Raw genomic sequence first — 20,924 nt, 5'->3', positions numbered from 1 at the left:
TGGCACAGATCCTAGAACATAAATGTTTGCTGAAAGAAAAAATGGATGACTGATGAAATGGCCTTGGACTAAATAATGAGATGACTATTTAGATAAGATCATCCTCCTTTTAGAGAAGATCGGAGAATCAATATATTTTACCAAAGGACCTTTCCCCTAGGGTGCCCTGAAAGGACTCAGGAGCAATAAGAATGTTACCAGACTAGAGAGGTCTCTTTCATCCTTGTAAGTCTCCATCTTCTATAAAAATCACTTTTACTAGTCTACGGCCATGCTACCCTGAACGTGCCTGATCTTGTTTGATCTCAGAAGCTAAGCAGGGTCGGGCCTCGTTAGTACTTGGATGGGAGACTACCTAGGAATATCAGGTGCTGTAGGCATTAAAAAAAAAAAATCACTTTTACTATAGTAGTGGGGGTGATAAATTACTCATTAAAATTTACTATTTTTAATGATAAAAGCAATATATAATCATTGTAGAAATATCAGAATATAGAGATAAATAAAAGCATAAGTTGTCCATTTCCCAATAAGCTGAAATAATTGACCATTTATAACATTTTGGGGACATCCTCCTAAATTGATTTTTTTAATACATAGTCTATTGGATACAAAAATGGAATCATATTATATGAACTATTTTATAATTAAATTTTTCATTTAACAATATTCTATGTTTAGTTAGAATAACGATCTACAGTTGTAATCACATGAAATGTTTATTAAAAATGTAGTTTGCTGGACTTCATCTCTTCATCTGTTGAAACAATCTTTGGACAGAGGGTCATGGAATATTTATCTTAACCTTCTAAGTGATTCTTATGTACAGTAAGAGCTACTTTGAGAGCCACTAACTATGGATAGTGTTTTTAAATCACTGGTATAATGACAGAAAAGTGAAGGTTTCAAAGGTATTTAGTTTGGCAGCACATAAGAAAGCATAGGAGCTGTTACAACATGGAATGGGTTGCCATCCAAGCTGATGAGCCCCTGGCACTCTGCAAATAGATTTTGAATAACTAGTCTTAAGCATGGTGGTCATTCTGTATCTGGAAAGAGGCTGAAAGAGATAATTTCTAAGGTCTACCTCAACTGTAAGGTCCTGAGTGTCTATAATCCAAAAATACTAAGGCTAAGTTATATTTCAGAGGCAAAAGAGAACAGTTAACCTGGGAAAACAATTATGGAACTGGCTGGGAATGTTTCTTGGGAGGCAGCAGTTTGGAGGTAAGACAGCTCTCAAAGCTGACAAAAACTTTGCAGACGATTAATTGAAAATATTTTTTTTTCCTAAAAAAAGATGAGCAATTAACTGTTTTCTTAAGACTTTTACGCTGGTGACAACATCAAAAATGTCTTCCTTGGTAGCACTAATGCAGAGCAAGGAAAAGCTGAAGGCTCTAGCTGACACAGTGAGAATCCAGACATCCTTGGCATACGCGGCTCGCTGTGACCATTCTGGCCCAGGGGAATCTGTAGAATTGTGGTAATACCAGTAATCTAATTTAACTTTTTCATTTCCAAACAGAGAATCTACAGATTAAGTCTAGGGAAGTTAATAAGCCTAGAGTGTGCTATGTTGTAAATTCTCACGTGGCTAGTTGGTGACAAAATAACTACCCTAGAAATCCACGGTTCTGACTCCTTAGTTAAGTGTTTTCAGTAATAAAGATTCTTTACACTGTAAGTTGACTTTTATCAAAAATCTTAAAAAGAAGGCCCAAGTGTTTGAAATTTTTGCATGTAAAGATGCCATACTGCAAACAAATGGCTTAAAATAATTGCATTTTAAAAGTAGATTGACATTTCAAGGATAGCTGCAATAATGCTCCTTATGTTCACTTCTCAGAGTTATAATTTAATTCCTTTTTGGCAGGAAAATCAGTGATCGCTGTCACCTTCAGACACTTAAATAAAAATGTCTTTCAAAAAGACATAATACTTTCAAACAGTCCTTGTGTTATACACACTTCATATGTCTACCAATGAGTTTACATACACGTCAGTTTTTTAATGGATATGCACATTTATGGGTGCTTATGATGTATATATGTTAGTTATAGAATATATATTCTTTATTTTTTATAAAATATTATATCTAATCTTAATAATGCTGTTTTTAAAGGTTGACTAGACTGATCCAACCACCATATATTTACAGTGAAAATTATATTTACAAATATCTAACTAAGGAGTTTAAGAATTAACAGCCTAAGGTTATTTTAATGTCACAATTTTAAGTATAATCTATAATGTTGAGACTCCTAAATTTGTATCTCTAACCTTGGAACTCCACACTCAATACATTTACTTCAAGACATCTCAAACTTAACAAATCTAAAATCAAATTTTCAATCTTCCTTCCTAAACTCTTCCTCTAACAGTCATGTTCATATCAGAAATGACAGATCCATCCATTCAGTAGCTAAATTTGTCATGATTCTGGACTCCTCTCTTAACGTCCTACATCCATTAGCAAATTTTGTCCAAAATACATCCAGAATCCCACCATTTTTTATTATCTTTGATGCTGCAATCACCATCATCTTTTCAGTAGCCTCCTAACGGACCTCTTGCTTCCATCTCTTAATTTCAGCCACCCAGTCCACCTTGCTGTCCACCCAACATTACAAGGAAAAAGCTATTGTTTTTCTATGTAGAAGGTTCCTTCTCTACACATCTTCAAGGCTTTTCCCTCACCTCCTTCACATATCACTGATAATATCAAAGCATCATGGAAGTATTCTTAGACTAGCATTTTATCAGTCAGAATCCTAGAAGGAAATGGGTGCCACAGTAAAATTAAGGTAATTTGTAGAGAATTTAATAAAGAACAATGGTGTGGAAAGGGCATAGGAAAATCAAATGAGATAATGTAGAATCTCAGGGATAATGATGGTAGGGCTATTGCCACCTCCAGCCCTGAAGGAACAAAAAAGTGGGAAGACACTGGAAATCAGAAGAAAAGTCCAATAAAGAAGGCTACCTTGAGGAAAAAAAAAACTAAGTAATGATTAGAAGAATGTAGCAGTCAACCTGAGGCCATCTGTAAGAAAAAAGCTAAGAGAATAAATAACCTAAACTTACACTTCTCCCTTGCTCAGCTCTCTTCCCAGAGGGCTTATTAATATGGTCTATATTAATTTTCCACCAAGGACAGACAGCAGAATGGAGAAGGATGGAAAATGGACCCAAAAGAGATAATCTGAAGATACTCAACCCACTACCCCATTTCTCCCTAGCACTCAAATAATATTTGTGAAATGAATCAATATGAAGCAAAGGTGATTGCTCATTGAACAAGGCTTTGAAATGTGCTATGTAAACTATATTTCCTTAAGGAAAACTCCTTTTACTCTGGCTCAGAAGTACTCAGGAAGGGCTGAGGTCATCCAAAGGTGAGACTAGGTAGGCTTACATGAGCTTGATACAGTGAATAAGTCATGAGGCATCTTTCATGACTTTATAGAACCTAAGATTGGTTATCACTTTTGTTGAGATAGGGGATTATAAAGAAAAGAAGCTAGGATTATAGGTGGGCATTACATTAAGGGTCCCCTCTACCCTGATGCCTTGCAGGTGATTTATGATTTATGGTGTTTGATGTATACCATAGATAAAAGAAACAATGGAAACAAAAGTCAAACATGTTATATATTCCAAAGGGTAAGGGAGTATAAAATGTTTAAATATCCATCCTATATACTTATATCTACCACAAATAAACCAAGCAAGCCTCTCATGACACACTTCATCCCCCTGGCATCGGATTATTAAAGAAAAGCTCTTCGAAGAACAAACATTTGTAGAACCTGTGATTCCTTGGTTTTCGAAATTATTTGTGACATTTTTGTGTTCAGCAACAAGAAAAGTGTTACCTCTTTTGTTGGAGTTTTCCAGACTCCTCAAAGTTGGTGCAATTAGAGGAAATGCTAAAACAAGGGGGCAGAAGAGCAAACATCTGTTTCATTCGTGAAAACTAAGGAATTAGTGTTGATGGGAAATTTATTAAAAAGTAATATATTTGTTGATTCTAATAACACCTCCCAGGCCACTCCTGATGACAAGGCAAAAAAGAAAAAGTGATCAGGGTAGCATGTCATTAGAAGAAACAGACTGGAAAATACTAACAAATATCCTTAGAAAAGGGCTTTCACACTCACTCCTGGTTTCATTAAGAGAAGAATTTCATACACTGAGGTTCCCTATGTGTCTTCATTTTTCCTAAAAGGAAAGATGGTGATAAACAAAGTTGAGAAAAGACAGAGAGAGACAGAAATAGAGTTGTTATAGTTTTTCAAATTTACTCTAATCCTAACCGTAGAAACATAACCTTATATATTCTAGTATCACTCTTATAATCTATTTTCATCCTATTACATACTTTTTTCCTTTGAAAGTCAGTTATGTTATTATAATTGATCTCCAATTTAAGAAGTTGTAAAAATAATCTCTGAAAGAGCTCTGGATTCTTGGGGAAAATGTCTTTGCTATTGGGACCCCATTCTATATGCTTTCAATTTAGGAGAAGATTCAAGTATGATAAACTTTGAAGCTTCGATGATGGGGCCCAGGGGAGCCCTTTAAGAAAATACATTTCAAAATACCAAACAATAATTTGACAGTTATCACAAAAATTACAAAATCTAGAAAAATTGCATATATTTTCAAATAATTACTCGACATATTTCTGTATACTATTTTTTGTGTGTGTGTGTGTTTTGTTTTGCATGGCTCATATACTTTGGTTGCCTATTCATATTTCAAAGATTTATAATATTTTCTGTGGAGAACACAGAGGTAATTCAATCTTTCCTCCATCAGAGTCAAAGTTTTGTTGTTTTTTCTTTACCCACACGTTTTTTGTGCCAGGTGCTGTGGACACATGCATATCACAGAATAACCTCCAGCCATGTACTCTGACTCATCACGCTAGGTACGCAGGTTCAGTGAGCAGTGGAAAAATTCCTGGAAGACACTCCTTTACCAGGACAGTAGAGATAACTTAATTATACACTGAATTAAGTTCAAACCGCATATGACTATATGAAATTGTCAATGTTCAATCATCTTCGAACTCCAAAAGTGACAATTTCATATGGCTCATACTGATATACCCCACTAAGCCCAAAATAAATGTATCTCCAACTCAGCATCCATTAGCCAGATTCCAAAATTGACCATGGCCACTCTCACACACCTTGCACTAGGTGAAATGTAACAGAGGAGAGCAGGAGTACAAAAAAGACCACAGTCTCACCTGATAATGCATAAAACACCTTAACTGCAAATTTTACATGCGATTATGTGAATAAGGCCCAGGGCCTTGGATAGAGGCTGGGAAAATCAGTAGCCCTGAAGCCTAAGTACCACTAACTTCACAATAAATCCCCTCTGTAGTCCCCCTCCTATCATATAAAGTTTTGTCATCTGAGAAGTCCCAGGGAAACCTACGAGGCACATCAGAAAGCAAACACACTTCTCTTTTCTCCCAAAGAAATAGTTCCCACATGTCACACGGAAATGATTTCCCAGTTCACAGGCACAAGCAGAGCAGGCCTTGTCCATTTATTACCAGATTCAAATAACCCTGTCCAAAATGATGAAAATGTCTGTGAAACAAAGAGTCCTCTGTTGATACAGGAGTCTCATCTCTGTATCATTATTCCCCTAAGGCATTCATCAATTGCATGTTCTGTACGCCAAGCATTTTGCCCTCATGTGAGCACTTGTAAAACACAGTGCCCTCTGATAAAAATGATTTCAATGCAAAATGTAAACTTGTAGTATATCTGGAATCCGACACCAGGCTATTTGCTAACTGGCCCTATGGTGAAATAGCTCTCTGGCCATATGCCTTTTAAATTCGACAAAACATGCTACACAGAGAAGACCACAGAGTTTCTCTAGAGCCCTCAACCCATTTCTTTTTTCTGGTTTTACATATAAATCTCTCTACCACAGACAGATGTCTTGTATAGACAGACTGTTTATCTGTCGGATTCTGCTGAGTCAGCAGCACAGTCCAGGAAAACTCTGCTGAGTCTACATAACAGCCACCATCGGTTGCATAGCTTCTAGGAACAGCGTCATCAGCATGAAACAGTGTCAGCTCTGCTTTAGAAGTTAATATCAATGAAGGCTGTTTTAGAAGACTGCTTTAGAAGTTAATATCAATGAAGAAAATTTATTCCAGGTCTTAATACCTGGCTTCATTGAAAAAATTGGGAACACAGCATCATAAGGGTAATAAATAAAACTATATCATATGTTCACTCCATTTCAAAAGATATCAAATATAGTCACCATAAACTGTAAATTCAGATTGGGCAGAACCTCAGCTATGTCACTATCTGAGACACTGGCATTGATCAGAATAATAACAACAACCAATAAAAATAGTAATAAAGCTTTCATTTATTGAAAGTCTACTATGTGTCAGGCTCTGTGTGAGCTGCTTCAGACATATAGTGTCTTAATTCTCACATTAACACAATAAGGGAGGTATTATTATCTAAAAAGCAAACTATTTCGATCCTCTAAATTTCATTTTTCTCATCTGTAAAACGAAGATAATTTTACTTACTTTGTAAATTTTGGTAAAAATTAAAGATAATAGAAGTAAAGTACTGAGCATTCAATAGCAGATGTATAAAATAAGAAAATATCCTTTATTAAAAATATCAAACTCCTAAAGTTTACATAGATTTTATATATACTAAAATACTAGCTGTGGATTCAACATGTGTAACTTAAAATATAAGAAACTTCAACCATCCCCGCAGGTGACCGAGGAAACTGCCTTGCTGATTCCACAGATTTACAGAATAAGCTAACAAAAACAAAACCGAGCAGTCATGTGGGTTATATCATTATTTAAATCAGTCAGCATGTATTAAAAGCCTACTGCAGTATGGTAGGAAGCTGCAAAGAAAGTAATAATACAGTCCTTCTGGAACTGTATTTTAAGCATACAGAAGATATACAGGTATTACACTATTCTGTTATTTGGATCAATGCATACAAAAATAATGATTAAATGAGTGACAAAACAAAGCATGAGTGTAAACACTCAGAAATCAACACTCTATGAAGAGTAAGAGCTAAGAAAAATTTGTGCCTAGTGTATAATTTTCTGATTAAAATCTACCTTTAACATACAAGTAATGACTATGTGTTAAGTGACAAAGTTAGCTAATGGTTCTACCCCAAACAGTTAACACTACCCGTATGGGGAGCTAACGCCATCCTCTCCGTGTATCACTCTTCCCTTTATACCTGGCCCTGCAACTATGAGTCAAAACACCTCAAAGGTGGAAAGGAAAAAGAGCACATACTGGCTCCAAAGGACTAGAAATTTTTACAGTGGTCCTATAAGTTGAGCACAAAAAACTTGTAGCTTGAATTAAAATTACTAATAATGGAAAAGCAAATTCACCAGAATTCTTTGATTATCACCACCTAAATCAAACTAAAATGTCAAACTTAAATAATGAACATAAATATTCAAAAACATGAGATAAGAAAGCTTACCAAAATAAAATACACAAACAAACCAAAAAACACCCTTGCCCTCAAATGGTTTAGGAAAAAATGTATATGTATACATTATATATAACATATTGACATATTACATACATACATACATAAACACACACAGATTGAGAGAGAGTGAATGATAATTAAATGACATAAGACATTAATGATAGGTTAACGTAGGTAAAGGGTATCCCTTCAACTATTCTTGCAAATTTATTCCAGGTTTGAAATCACTTCTAAATAAGGAATTATAAGAAGCAAGCTAGTGAAAAATGTTTAACTATAAAATAAAATGAAAGTGAAATTTTAACATATTTATTTCTTCCTCTTAAAATCTAAGAAAGATTACTCTGATAATATTACTATCATTATCTAAAGGTGTATTCAAAGAATTTTAAAAGTTATGGTCAATGATGAAAACTGGTTGAGTACAGAAAACTAAGAGGTTTTTCCTTAAATAATTCTATGTATAAATATGAATCTCTGACAGAAAGAACAAAGAAAACCAAACTTAATTCTATTTGACCCAGCATAGCAGAAGATTGAACAAGGCATGTTATTACAACAAGGTATGATATTAAGCCATACTTAAATATTTCATTTTCCTTTTAATATCTGAATTGTATTCAGAGCTGCCAGCATCAAAAGTAATCAGGAATTATACTGTATACTCTAAGGAGTATGCCAACTACAATCATGACCTGGTGTATTTCTGGCAAATCTGGATGCCCCAGATTCTCCCAAATTAGAGAATATCAACACGATTCGGTATAATCTACTTTGAGGATATACAAACAGATGTCACTGCACAATTTTTGGACTATATATATTAATAAATTTCAGTATACGACAGCTTCATTTAGCACCAAAACATCTGTGGTTGATTCCAGTAGATTAGAAAGGAGATGGAGCTCCTAAAGAAAATCCGTTTTTGAATTGGTTAAATAATTAAGCTGAGGTAAAAACTTAAAGATTTCTAAGTTGCTAGATTCAATGTCTTAGATGTTCTAGTTAAAATAAACAGGCATCTCAGAGTACCACCCAGGATCACATCGAGGACAACACACCCAAAGGGCACACAGGGCAGGCATCAGAGCCCTGTTAAAGGGAATCCTGCTCTGTAGGGTCAGCCCCTGCACAACAGCTCCTCCACTGGTCATGTCCAATCATCACAATTCAGTCTGAGAGTCAATTCCTCCTACTGACATGTCTATAGCAACCAAGGCTCAACTGTAACAGGAGGGCACACACAATCCACACAAGGGACATACCTGGAACACCCAGCTCGGATGACCAGGGAAGACTGTCACTGGGTCCCACAGCACACCTACTATGTGAGACCACTTTACTAAGACAGGAAGCAGCCCTACCTAATACATAGAAACAAACACAGGGAGGCAGCCATCATGGGAAGACAAAGGAACATGCCCCACATGGAAAAAACAGAACAAAGCTCCAGACAAAGAACTAAACAAAATAGAGACAAGCAATCTACCAGATGCAGAGTTTAAAACACTGGTTGTAAGGGTGCTCAATGAACTTAGGGAGAGAGTAGGTGAATTCAGTGAGAACTTTAACAAAGAGATAGAAAACATAAAGATGGAAAGAGAAAACATAAAAATGAACCAGTCAGAAATGAAGAATAAAATAACTGAAATGAAGACTAACTTAGAAGGAATCAACAGTAAATTAGATGAAGCAGAGGCTCAAATCGGTGATTTAGAAGATAAGGTAGCAGAAACACTCAATCAGAAAAACAACATGAAAAAAGAATCCCTCAAAATGAGGATAGTTTAAGGAGCCCCAGGGACAGCATCAAGTGTACCAACATTCACATCATAGGGATACCAGAAGGAGAGAGACAGCAAGAAATTGAAATCCTATTTGAGGAAATAATGATGGAAAACTTCCCTACCCTGGTAAAGGAAAGAGATATTCAAGCCCAGGAAGTAAAGAGAGTCCCAAACAAAATGAATCCAAAGAGGCTCACACCAAGACACATCATAATTAAAATGCCAAAGTTTAAAGACAAAGAGAGGATCTTAAAAGCAGCAAGAGAAAAGCAGTTAGTTACTGACAAGGGTGTTTCCATACCATAAGACTGTCAGCTGACTTCTCAACAGAAACTTTTCAGGCCAGAAAAAACTGGCTAAAAATATTCGAAGTGATGAAAAGCAAGCTCTATAGATACAGAGCATCTTGATGGTTGTCAGATTGCGGAGTACGGGGATAGGTGAATGGGGGAGGGGATTAAGAGATACAAATTGATAGTTACAAAACAATCATGGGGATGTAGAGTATAGCATGGGGAATATAGTAGTAGTATTATAATAACTATGTGTGGTGTCATACGGGTACCGGATTTATCAGGGTGATCACTTTATAAGTTGTATATATCTCTAATTATTGTGTTGTATACCTGAAACTAACATAATATTGCATGTCAACTGTAATTGACATAAAAGTTAATTGAAAATAAATAAACAGGCGTCTGAAGGAGAAAATATCTTTATGTATCATTTCAAAGGAAGCTCTTGTGAATAATATTATTTTTGAAGAGAGAACATAGAAAAGTTTGTTGGCATTTTATATGTTAACTAAGCAATTACTGTTACAGGTTGTTTCAGAATGTTCCCTGGGAAAAGATCAGGGACATCAGAGACTCTTCGACAAATTTATTAGTGCTGACATTCAGTCATTTACTCATTTAGTCCTAAGTAAATACAAAAAAAGTGTTCAGAGTAATCATAGACACCTCTGTGCATGAGTAGCATAAGCATCCAGACTTCTTTAGAAATTAGAATGTCTTATAATTAAATTTCTTTTCTTATTTTTGTCATTAGCCCTTTGAAGTAAGTTTAAGACAAATATACCCAGTACTAAAGTTTGTTATGCTATGTTATATTGCAATAAGAAGGTTCCATTGAAGATACAAGCAAGTATAAAAGCAAGTTATTATATTCAGGAGCCTAACCATATAACTTAATTATTAGATTATCAAATTAATAAATCATTTGATATTCAATCTGCAAATATCATAGGTTTTTTCCTGTCTGGTAACTTGTTGCACAGAAAGAAGGTAAATCATAAGAGTGAGAGATTGGGATGCTCTATTATCTCCGGATTCCTTGCTATAGCAATTTCCCCCTTAAAAATTGAAAACTGACATTAGGAATCATAAGTAATCACAGATGGTTCTAGATGTTAGTGGGACCGAGGACATTTATTTGGGTACATACAGACTTGAAAAAAATAGGAAAGCAATGACTGATAAAAGGCACTTTCTCTTTCAACTTGTGTATGCACACGTGCGTGCACACATGCATATACATAAACACAGAAGCGATCTTCAGATATCTCCTCAATGGTGCATTTTCATCCAATTCTCACACACAAACTCCTTAACTGTGCACTTTACTGGAGAAGGAAATTATTGCTCTGTGGGTGGCAAAAGCATTAAGATTCTTCATGATATTGTTTGAATATTAGAATAACATTCTTTCATAAATAAGTGGTTATTCAACCTTCAAACACTCATTTATTGCCAACTGTGACTGTGTGCAAGGCATGGAGTCCCCAGAATATAAAAGGAATGTAGAATGTATACCCTGCTCATGGCAGTTGCACAAAACACAGATCAGAAATGAGATAGATATGTCTGACTCTAAAACCCATGCCTTTCCTCTACACCGAGATTGCATCTAGCTATAAAAAATAATAAAAAAGTAGTACAATGGCAATTCAGGGAGAAGAGAGACAATGCTTCCTGTTTGTGGAGAGTTAAAAGAGAACCCAAGAAGCCTAAGGGGAGGGGTAAAATGTGAGCTGAACCTCAAAAGGAGTATAAATAATAAAAGACAAATTAAATTGGTTTTCAAGAAGAGTAAGTGAACAGGAACAAGACACAAAAGCAAAGGTAAAATCTCCTGAGGATTCAATGATTGTCCAGTTTCTGCAGAGTAGAAGAGTAATGGGAACATATGAGGACGGCAGCAAATAGCGGGAATAGAAAATAGAGATAGAGGTCTTTGCTAAGAGTGAGATTTTGAAAGCTTTGGACCAGGGTAAAACAGGATCAGAGCTGCAATGAACTAGAGTGAGAAAATGCCAAAGGCTGAGAGAAAAGTTAAGAATTTCAAGCAAGGAGGCCAGGAGTAGTGAAGGCCAAAATAAGTGTCAGAGAAGTAGTGGGAATGGAAATTGGCTGGCTCTAATGTACCTCTCAATCATAAAGTCTACATTTTAAGTAACGTGACCTTTACTACAAAGAGCTAAGTGAAGATGGCATAAGAAATTTTAGTCAACATACATTTCCAAAATAAACCTCCATGAAACAGCTGAAATAACAAAAGTAGGAAAGAATCACAGTGTTGTGAGAAACTGAGAAATAGCTAAAGAAATTCCTGGTAAAAGAATAACTACAAATGTGGAGTATAATAAACCATCATGAATATTATACTCATCCAAATGTTATAAACTGTTTTTAATGTTGGTCCTGTGGAAATCTAGAATTAAACAATCTGGATTCAGTTTCAACTCTCTCCTTTACTCTAAAGCATTACTGAAATTTATGTCTTAAGAATAAAACAAAATGAAGAGACTATATTATTACTTCCTTTACAACTCCAGCTAATAGCCAATGCCAAACTCCTCCCCTCCGCTCCTCTGCCCCCTAAAAAAGTTCTAAGACATAAATATATTATATTCGATTATATTTTATAATGACTAGTATTTTACAGAGATCATCGTGTATAAAATTTCAAAATAATGAAACGGAAGAGTTTTTGGTCACGTTCTAGAAAATTCCTCCTTCTATAACATGAAGCTGCTGCAATCGAAGGGTAAGTTTTACAATGCACAAATTATTTGCCTCAAATCAGTGTTTCCCACAGTGTGGCAGATGATGACATACCAGATGACTTTAAGTGATTCCTGAGTAATCTTCTCTGTAACCTTTTTTCACTATTTCAATGTGTTCTGAAAACAATATAGGCCATGATATAGTTTTCTTTTAAATATATTTAATTTTTAAGAAAGATTTATTTGAATTAAAATATTAAAAGCTGTACAGGTGATACTCAGATATCATCAGTGACACAATAAAGACAAACATGAAAAACTTTTAGCATGACACTATGCACATAGATTTTAATATCCATTAAACTTAGTAGCATATGTATTTTTATCAAAATGTTACTTTTTAATAATTCTTACTTGATCTCAAGTTTATGGGCAATCAGGTCCATTACTTTAATCAGAATCTATCTTAGTATTAAATATAATATTGATATCTAGAATGCGTTTTATTATTAGTTTGAAAAAAAAAAGTACCTCATTGATCGATCTATTGGATTTGCCATTTTCAAATCTTTTAAATTGAATTAAGTAGTTAAAACAGAAATTATGAAATCAAAATCAGAAAATACAGATTCAAAGTTGGGTGTACTGAAAACAATAGCTTGATACATTAAAATTAATACAATGCTTGGATTTCAGACTCAGTTTTAACTTCAAAAATAGTTGAGTGTTGTTTGTGTAAAGAAAGTGATTTAAATACATACTGGGAAAAGCTTTTATAATAGCCTACAGTACAAATTTCTTTTAAAATCAACAGGAAATTAATTAAGTGAGACTGTATAGAAAGGGCTGAAATAAGAACATTAAGTCTAAAATACAGGAAACAATATTTGGAGTAGTCCAAATTTCATTGCTAAGGTCAGCTTTTTTGTTTTTGGCCCTTTTGCTGGGGAGTGCCAAAATGTTTTAAAGATCAATGTATAGGAAAACGATTTCTAGATAGTTCATCAAATAGGATTTTTACTATTAAAAATACTTTTACTGAGTTTTGCAAATTTTAGATAAAATATTAAAATTTTTAGTTTATGTTATTTCCATTTAAATTGAGTATACTCACATTCATATATTTGAAGATAAATGTTGAGAGGTTATGAATTTTAAAAAAGCCCATACATATTTAGACTTTATGATACAGCAACTATTCTGGAAGGTTGGTTGTATGGTTTAACACCTTCTGGAAAAACATATTTAAATGTTGCATTGCAATAGCCCAATGCATATAAATTTTTTTAAAAGTTCTAAGAGTTAAAGTGCTGAGTAAACCTTTGTTAAGACACAAGAAATAAGATCTGATTTCAGCTTACTGGTATTCATATAGATAGGTGAGAACATTTCTTTCAAGTTGCAGAGGTCTCTTCAGCAATCATCTTCATAATTTTCTTTTTATCTAACTATGCAACACTACTGCTAAGTGAGTTAAAGTCAATTGTACATATATGCTGTGAAGGCTTAACAGTGTTGTATTCACAATTTTAATGAACTGGTTTAGAGATAGCTACCTATCCCTGCAAAATACATGCTAGAAAAATACAATTCAGAATGCTAAACCATGGTTCTCAATAGGGTCGCTTTGAACCACATGGGGCATCTGGCATCAACTGGGGATGATTTTGCCTCCCTAAGAGACATCTGCATCAACTAAGGGTGTTTTTGCCCCGCATCTGCATCAACTAAGGGTGTTTTTGCCCCGGCAGAGGACATTTAGCAACATCTGAAGATATTTTTGGTTATGACAGCTGGGGGCATAATGCTGGCATCTAGTGAGGAAAGGCCAGGAATGCTGCTAAACATCCTACAATGCACATAACAGCCTCTCCCCCATCCAACAAGTAAGAATTATCTGTCCTGACATGTCAGCCAGTGCTGCCAAGGTTGAAAAATCCTACACTGAACTCATCACCCATCAAACATGCTCCAAAATGTTAGGGTCAATGACAGGAAAAGATAAGAAAAGCACAGGTTAAATGAGAGGGAAGACAAGATAAAAAAGAAAAAACAAAATAAAGAAAAATCTAAAGTATTCTAACACACATTTACTGTATGGCTAATATGAGAAATGGGGTCAAACTAGTAATGATCACAAACATACAAAAATAATGTGGGCAAACTCGGCAAAGATTTCTTTAAAAAAATGGATATCTATTTCTTCAAGCTACATGTCTGGCTTGCTGATGAGTGAACTGACTTTTATACAATTATTTTGCTCTCTTATGGACACGTTTCCCATCCCTCAGCAATGCTATGCCAAGAAAATGCTAGAATAAGGGAGACACACAACCGGGCAGCAGTGATAACTACTTGGGTAGATTGTCCAAATAGTGACCTTGGGTTGTACAAATCATACTATAATTTCAAAATATGTTGAACTCTTCCAACCTAAGTTACAAGAATATACATTACGACCTCATTTTTTAATTTGTAACATCAGGTGTAGGTATTTGTAAATAGAATTTGTGTTGGTATGATGCATACTAAACTATGAACAGTTTTTACCTCTGAGGGGTATGGGTGTGAGAGAGTATGAAGGCAAACATTCATATTTTGCTCTCTAGGTCTTGGTAGTATTTGAATCTTTTATAAGAATACATTCATGTGAAATAACTTATTTTGTTTTTTTAAGAATGAAGTTTCCCAAAAGGAAAATGAAAACTTCTACTATAGTCTGTAAACACTAATCCAGATATCTTGCTTTATATGCAATACAAATTGTTTAAAAGTGATGATAACAGCTTTAACCATACCCCCCAAAAGAAATTTGCTAAAGAAATCCTACAGAGTTTATTTCATAGGTTTAAAAACTTTTTAGAGAACAAATATCATTCATAAATTAATGATATATTGAGCTAAATTTCCTTATATGGAGTTTATTGAAAGAAAAGAACAACTGAATGTCATCAGCACACCATTGTTACTACTGGGGATTTGACTGACACTTTTACTTTGATACCTATCTGAAAATTAATCAGCTGATACCATTAGAGCATTTAGGCTATTTTTAGAAACTTAGAAATCCTCCTAGTAGTTATAAAAAACTTATAGCACCTCTGAAATGGATTCCATAAATGTTTTACAACCTTTACGAGGGTTACTCTAATTCATTAAAATAGCATCAATAGCAATATAGTCAATGAACAGTTAAAAAAATACTTTGAATTTTCTCTGTTCTGCTTTAGTTAAGTCTAAGCAAGAATAACTGCACTTTGCTATTTTATCATTGTTTTTTCTCATTTATTAGCATATTCTATTGGACAAAAAATGAATGAGAAGAAAATCAGTTATTTCATTCAACTAAATTAGGCAAATATTATCAAGTTTCTCACTCGTCGATTAGGGTAATTTAAAACGAACAGCCAGGTGAAATTCTGGCTGATGCTAAAGATTAGCTTGCCAATGTGCAAAAAATGAACAGTAAAAAACTAGAAATGAAAAAGCTATGATTATAAAATTGATCTCTTTATGGAATTATAATTTTATTCTCAGAAAACATTATTTGTTCCATCTAATATTATCTTCTAAGCACTATATATATCTTATATATATATAACACAAGGCTACTAATACATTTACTAGCATATTTAAAATATATATTATAAATATGCCTTTATAAAAACATACTTAGTCACATAACCATATAATTAGGTATATTATTGTATAGTATAAATAAAATCAGTGTCCACAACTTTTCAAGGAAGGTTATCCATTAATATGGCATCAACTAATAAATTAAAACACATTTACTCTTTATTTCTCATACTTTATTAGTAAGTAGCCTTTTTCACCAAAAACATTTTGACAGGTTGCACCCTAATATGGAGAAATAAACTTGAAATCATGTAAAAGATATTAAAAAAATAATAAATCCATGTAATTATTCCAACAAACATATGCAAACCAAGTTACTATTAAATGATGCTAAATATCTCTTCGGTTATCACCACTTCTGAGAATTCACTCACCAAATCACCAACTGAAATACCACTTGACTAAAAAGTGTCAGCTACATTTTGCTTCCAATATATTTTGTAAAAATACAATTCCTATTTCATTCGATCTCAGAATATTCCAACTCAATCTGAGAGGAAACATGATTTTAGGACTGAACTGCTCACAGAGGCATAATCATATATATCATCTTAAATAATCATAGGAAAAGCAGGCCAAGAAAAGTCTTGCGGTTCCTGTCAATGGAGTGAGATGAGTGATAGCTGAGGAGAGTCATGCAGGGCTGCCTAGCCGATGGTAGGGAGTTTTGATTGTTTCTGCTAATGTCTCTTAGATAAATACTGACTTTCCAAGTACTAGCCTTCAGGTAACAAATAGGGTAGGGATTGATGTTGTACAGGCGTACATTTATTATACAACATCCGCATCTTTCTAACAGCTCGTCCCAAGGCATTATTTTAGTTATGCATGTTGGATAAGGCATACTTTCTCTTAAGATCTTGAATTCTTTGTTTCTCCATTCACTCATCAAATATTCAAATGCCTACTGAGCCTGGCCTATTACAGGTTCTGGGTCCCTAGGGATGAGCAAATGCACAGCAGTCTCTGCTCTTTTGGGACTTCTATTGCAGTGAGTAAAAACATACAAACATAAAAGTAGCTAAATACTTAATACACTATTATTTCTCATCCAGCTGCCTCCATCTGTAGAGAGAGACTAAGTAACTTGACAAAGGCTATCCAAAAATCAGAAAATTCAGGAGTACATAACTAAAATTGTGCTAAAAATGACTATACGGAAAGTGCTAAACGAATCTCTTTTAGTATTATCTCTAAGAACGGTGTCTTACTGAGTTAATTTATAAGAACCTTTTTACATGCATTTTTTTTCCATTAATGGAAAAAATTTTAAAAAGAAGAAAATTAAAAGTCTCAGGTATCATCTAAAGTCCTGTTTTTTTTAAAAGAAAAACTCATGACAAAAAGAGAACAATACATCTAGGTAGGTATGCTGTTTTCTAATTATATTGAAAGAGCTGTCTAAAAAACCTGAATAAAAGTAGGGTTTGCAATCTACTTCAATGCTCTATTTCTCTCAATTCTTTATTTGCTAGCTGAATTATTTTATAAAAATCAAGGTTGATTTAAGAAAATAAAAATGTTTAATAATTATATTCAAGATATAGATGCAGCCTTATAATGTTTATCATAAAATAAAATATTTTTCTAATTAATATTAACATAACTTAATAGTAAATAGTTTTAAATACTCTAGGAAAATTCACTTTGTCAAAATTGGTTATATCCACTCATATTTATTTCTAAATATCCCTACTTCAGTGATTGTTCAAATTCAAAATGGTGTATAGGAATCAGCAAAGCCTAACTTGAAGTCACAAACAGGAACAAATAACTCCACAAAACAATTTTGGTTCCTTTTAAGAATGCCTTTGTGGAAACAAATTGCAGAGATATTCTTTAGGGAGTTAAGTAACCTAGGGAGATCTGTAAAACCTCTTTTTTTGATCAAGAATTGGAATTCATTTTGCCTAACCTGTGAAATCCTTATTCAGTTTCTGGAGCAGGGTGGGTAAACAAGGAAAGCGGCAACTGAAAAATGAACATGAAGCCCTGGCCAGCTAAACTGGCCAATTCTAGAAGTACCTGCCTTGTATTAAGGTACAATTTGGTCTTTACCTTTAACAACACAGAATAGTTCTTTTAAAATATTTGGCAATTCAGTCTTTTCTGTCTCCTGTAAAATGATTCTCGTTTAGCTCTCTATTGTTTACCTGTTCTATTCTCAAGACTTACCTTTGGAATAGACTTCAGGTTCATATTTGGGTTGTTTCTTTTGATGGCTTTTCATTTTCTGATTCCCCTTAATCATTAGTGCTCTCAAAGGTCAGACCTTATGGCACTAACAACCATCCATGCTGATAAGTTTCAAATCTTTATCTTCATCCAAGGACTTCTCCCTATTTCCAAATGGCATATCCAACTTACTGGAGGGGCATCTCCCCCATTATGGTCCCAAAACACCTCAAATTCAAAATCCAAAGTGGAATTCTTAGCCTTGTCCTCCAATCACATTCTTCATCCTGCATTTCCTTGTCTTGGTGATTATTACTGCAATCTAGTCAATCAATCCATGTCTGCACATGAACCTCTTTATTCGTTCTTCCTGGAAGGCTCACATCCAATCAGCTGACGATTGTATAAATTAAACTTCAGTCCAATTCATTTTTATCTAACCTCTTAACTGTACCTCTTACATTCAGGCCCTCATCATGTCTCATCTAAACTATTTTAATATTTCCTTAGGTCCATACCATTATTCTTGTATGTCTTTATTCTATCTTGCCCAAAGCCATTAAGTTTCACAAATGCAAAGCCTAGCGTGTCCTGTCACCACTCCTTTTTTGTTCTTATTCTGTTTGAAAACCTTGAAAGCCTTGACGGACTCACCACAGCTCACAGCCATGGTACTCTAACACACACATACACACATACACACACACACACACACACACACACACACACACACACACACACACACACTTAGAGAAATGTAACATCAAGCCAAAGAGTAAAAGAAGTAGCAAGATGAATACTCATAATCCTGGAGGACTGATATTGACACAATGTAATTAAAATACATCATTTTACTTTAAAATTGTGATCAGATTCAAATGAATTTGAGACTTCAAAGAAATTGCGCTTGCAGCAGGACGATTAAGTTGTGAGTCCACGTTTTTTTTACATTAGGGTACAGTAGTTTTGACATCTAGCACAGTAGCTGGCAGAGGAATCTAGCACAGTAGCTGGCAAGAATAGAGTTTGAAAAGTGTTTTGGATAAAAGAAGGTCTTCATGAATCCCAGTAGCTTTAAACCACTTAGCACAAAATTACTGGCTCTTCCTTACTTTACAAATGTTATACCAGAAAAATAATCACTCCATTTAAATCTCAATTATTATCTGTATAGACCTGACCCATAGCTATTCAGCCTCTCTCCAAATAGGTAACAGTAACAGAACATCACTATTGAATAACCAAACTTGAGCCACTGTCAGAAGCTTCTTTCTTACACTGGGTTGGAATCTGAAGATAACGTAACTTAATTTCTTCCTAACACAGAGGCCATTCAGGGTGTTACATCTCCATACAAGACTGAAGAAGAAAAATGCCACTGGATTCAAACTGTGGAAAGGAACAATTTCAAAAATAACAATGTAACAATAGGAACTTTATTACTGATTGTCAGAAGCCTCCTGGTAATCTGATTAGAAGCAGAACAAAAAAAGCTGATACTGCCTCCTCCTCAAGCCCAACAGAGACAACTGGGAACTCTTAAAGTCTTGGGGTCAACAGAGGACACACAGGAGAAAGTGACATTAAAATCTACTAGTTTCATTGAAGATTCTTGCTTTTATACCTCTCAGTGATATACATAAGATTCATGTCACTATCTTCATTTTACATTCATGAAAAAAAAAATCCAGAGAAGCTAAATAATCTCCCCAAGATCCCTAAACTAGTAAATGATGGAGCCAGAAGCAAGACTATAGATCAATGAAATACCTGTTAAGGGGCCAGGTTTCTCTGTTTCTCAGTAACTCTTCCATAACTCATCTATCTGGAGTCTTTCCTAACATCCCTCAGACTACACATTTCACTTCATCTTTTTTTGCAAAAGATGTATGGAGGGAGGGGGTACAAATATAATAGTAAAACAAAGCCCCAGTGCATTGTGGGGTTGTTTCTCTTCGCTCCTTTCTTCCTTTCCTTCGTTTTCTTCCTTTACTTTCCCTTCCTTTCCCCTTCCCTCCCTGCTTCCTGCCCTTCCCCTTCCTCCCCTCCACTTCCCTTCCCTTCCTTCCTTCTTTCTTTTTCTCTTTTTTCTCACTATATAAACCTCTGCTTTGATGACCCTTTGTAAGCTAAAATCTCATATTTGTAATCTGAAAATTTATATACGTACACAACATACACACACCCCACATATACCTATATATCACTAGCCTACACCAAACTCCTTAGCTCCAGACATATATGTTGATACATCAAATGACACTGGAAATCTACAATAGGATGATACAGAGACACATCAAAATGTGAGCAAAACTGAAATTATTATTTTCCTTCAGTAATTCTACTTCTACTGAATTTATTCTGTTGGTGAATACCAACACCCAGGTTGCCAAAACTAGAAGTCTTAGAATCTACATTTACACCATCCTCCTGCCTGCCTCCCACAGTCACTGAGGAATCAGCAAAATGTACAGATTTTTTCCTCCTAAACATCTCTGGAATAAACTAATTTCTTGAAACAGCGCACAAATCACATTGACCAGCTTAAAACTGGTTCTGCTCCCTTAATGCAGATGAGTGATTAATGCAATCCCTGGGTTATTTTATAGAGATAGTACTGCACATACGCCACCCCTATCCTCCAGCTGCACCTGGAACCAAAGTCTTGCCCCTCCCCAGGGAACCAAAGCACCACAGAACATGACCAGAACTTAAACACCAGAACCCTTTCAGAAGAGAAGGGTCCACTGTCCAGGAAGATCTGGTGCTAA

The 20,924-nt window shown here is 34.8% G+C and overlaps 1 protein-coding gene and 1 pseudogene across 12 annotated transcripts in view; one reads left to right on the top strand and one right to left on the bottom strand.

Annotated features, from left to right (window-relative positions):
• Positions 1 to 20,924, bottom strand: part of GULP1 (GULP, engulfment adaptor PTB domain containing 1) — a 206,306-nt gene that overhangs the window by 171,899 nt on the left and 13,483 nt on the right. The window lies entirely within an intron of this gene.
• Positions 262 to 380, top strand: LOC112470532 (annotated as a pseudogene).

The sequence above is a fragment of the Pteropus alecto genome, unplaced genomic scaffold, assembly GCF_000325575.1.
Source record: "Pteropus alecto unplaced genomic scaffold, ASM32557v1 scaffold3, whole genome shotgun sequence".
Lineage (NCBI taxonomy): Eukaryota > Metazoa > Chordata > Mammalia > Chiroptera > Pteropodidae > Pteropus > Pteropus alecto.
The sequence above is the reverse complement of the archived record's forward strand: the minus strand, read 5'-3'. Positions and strand labels throughout refer to the sequence as shown.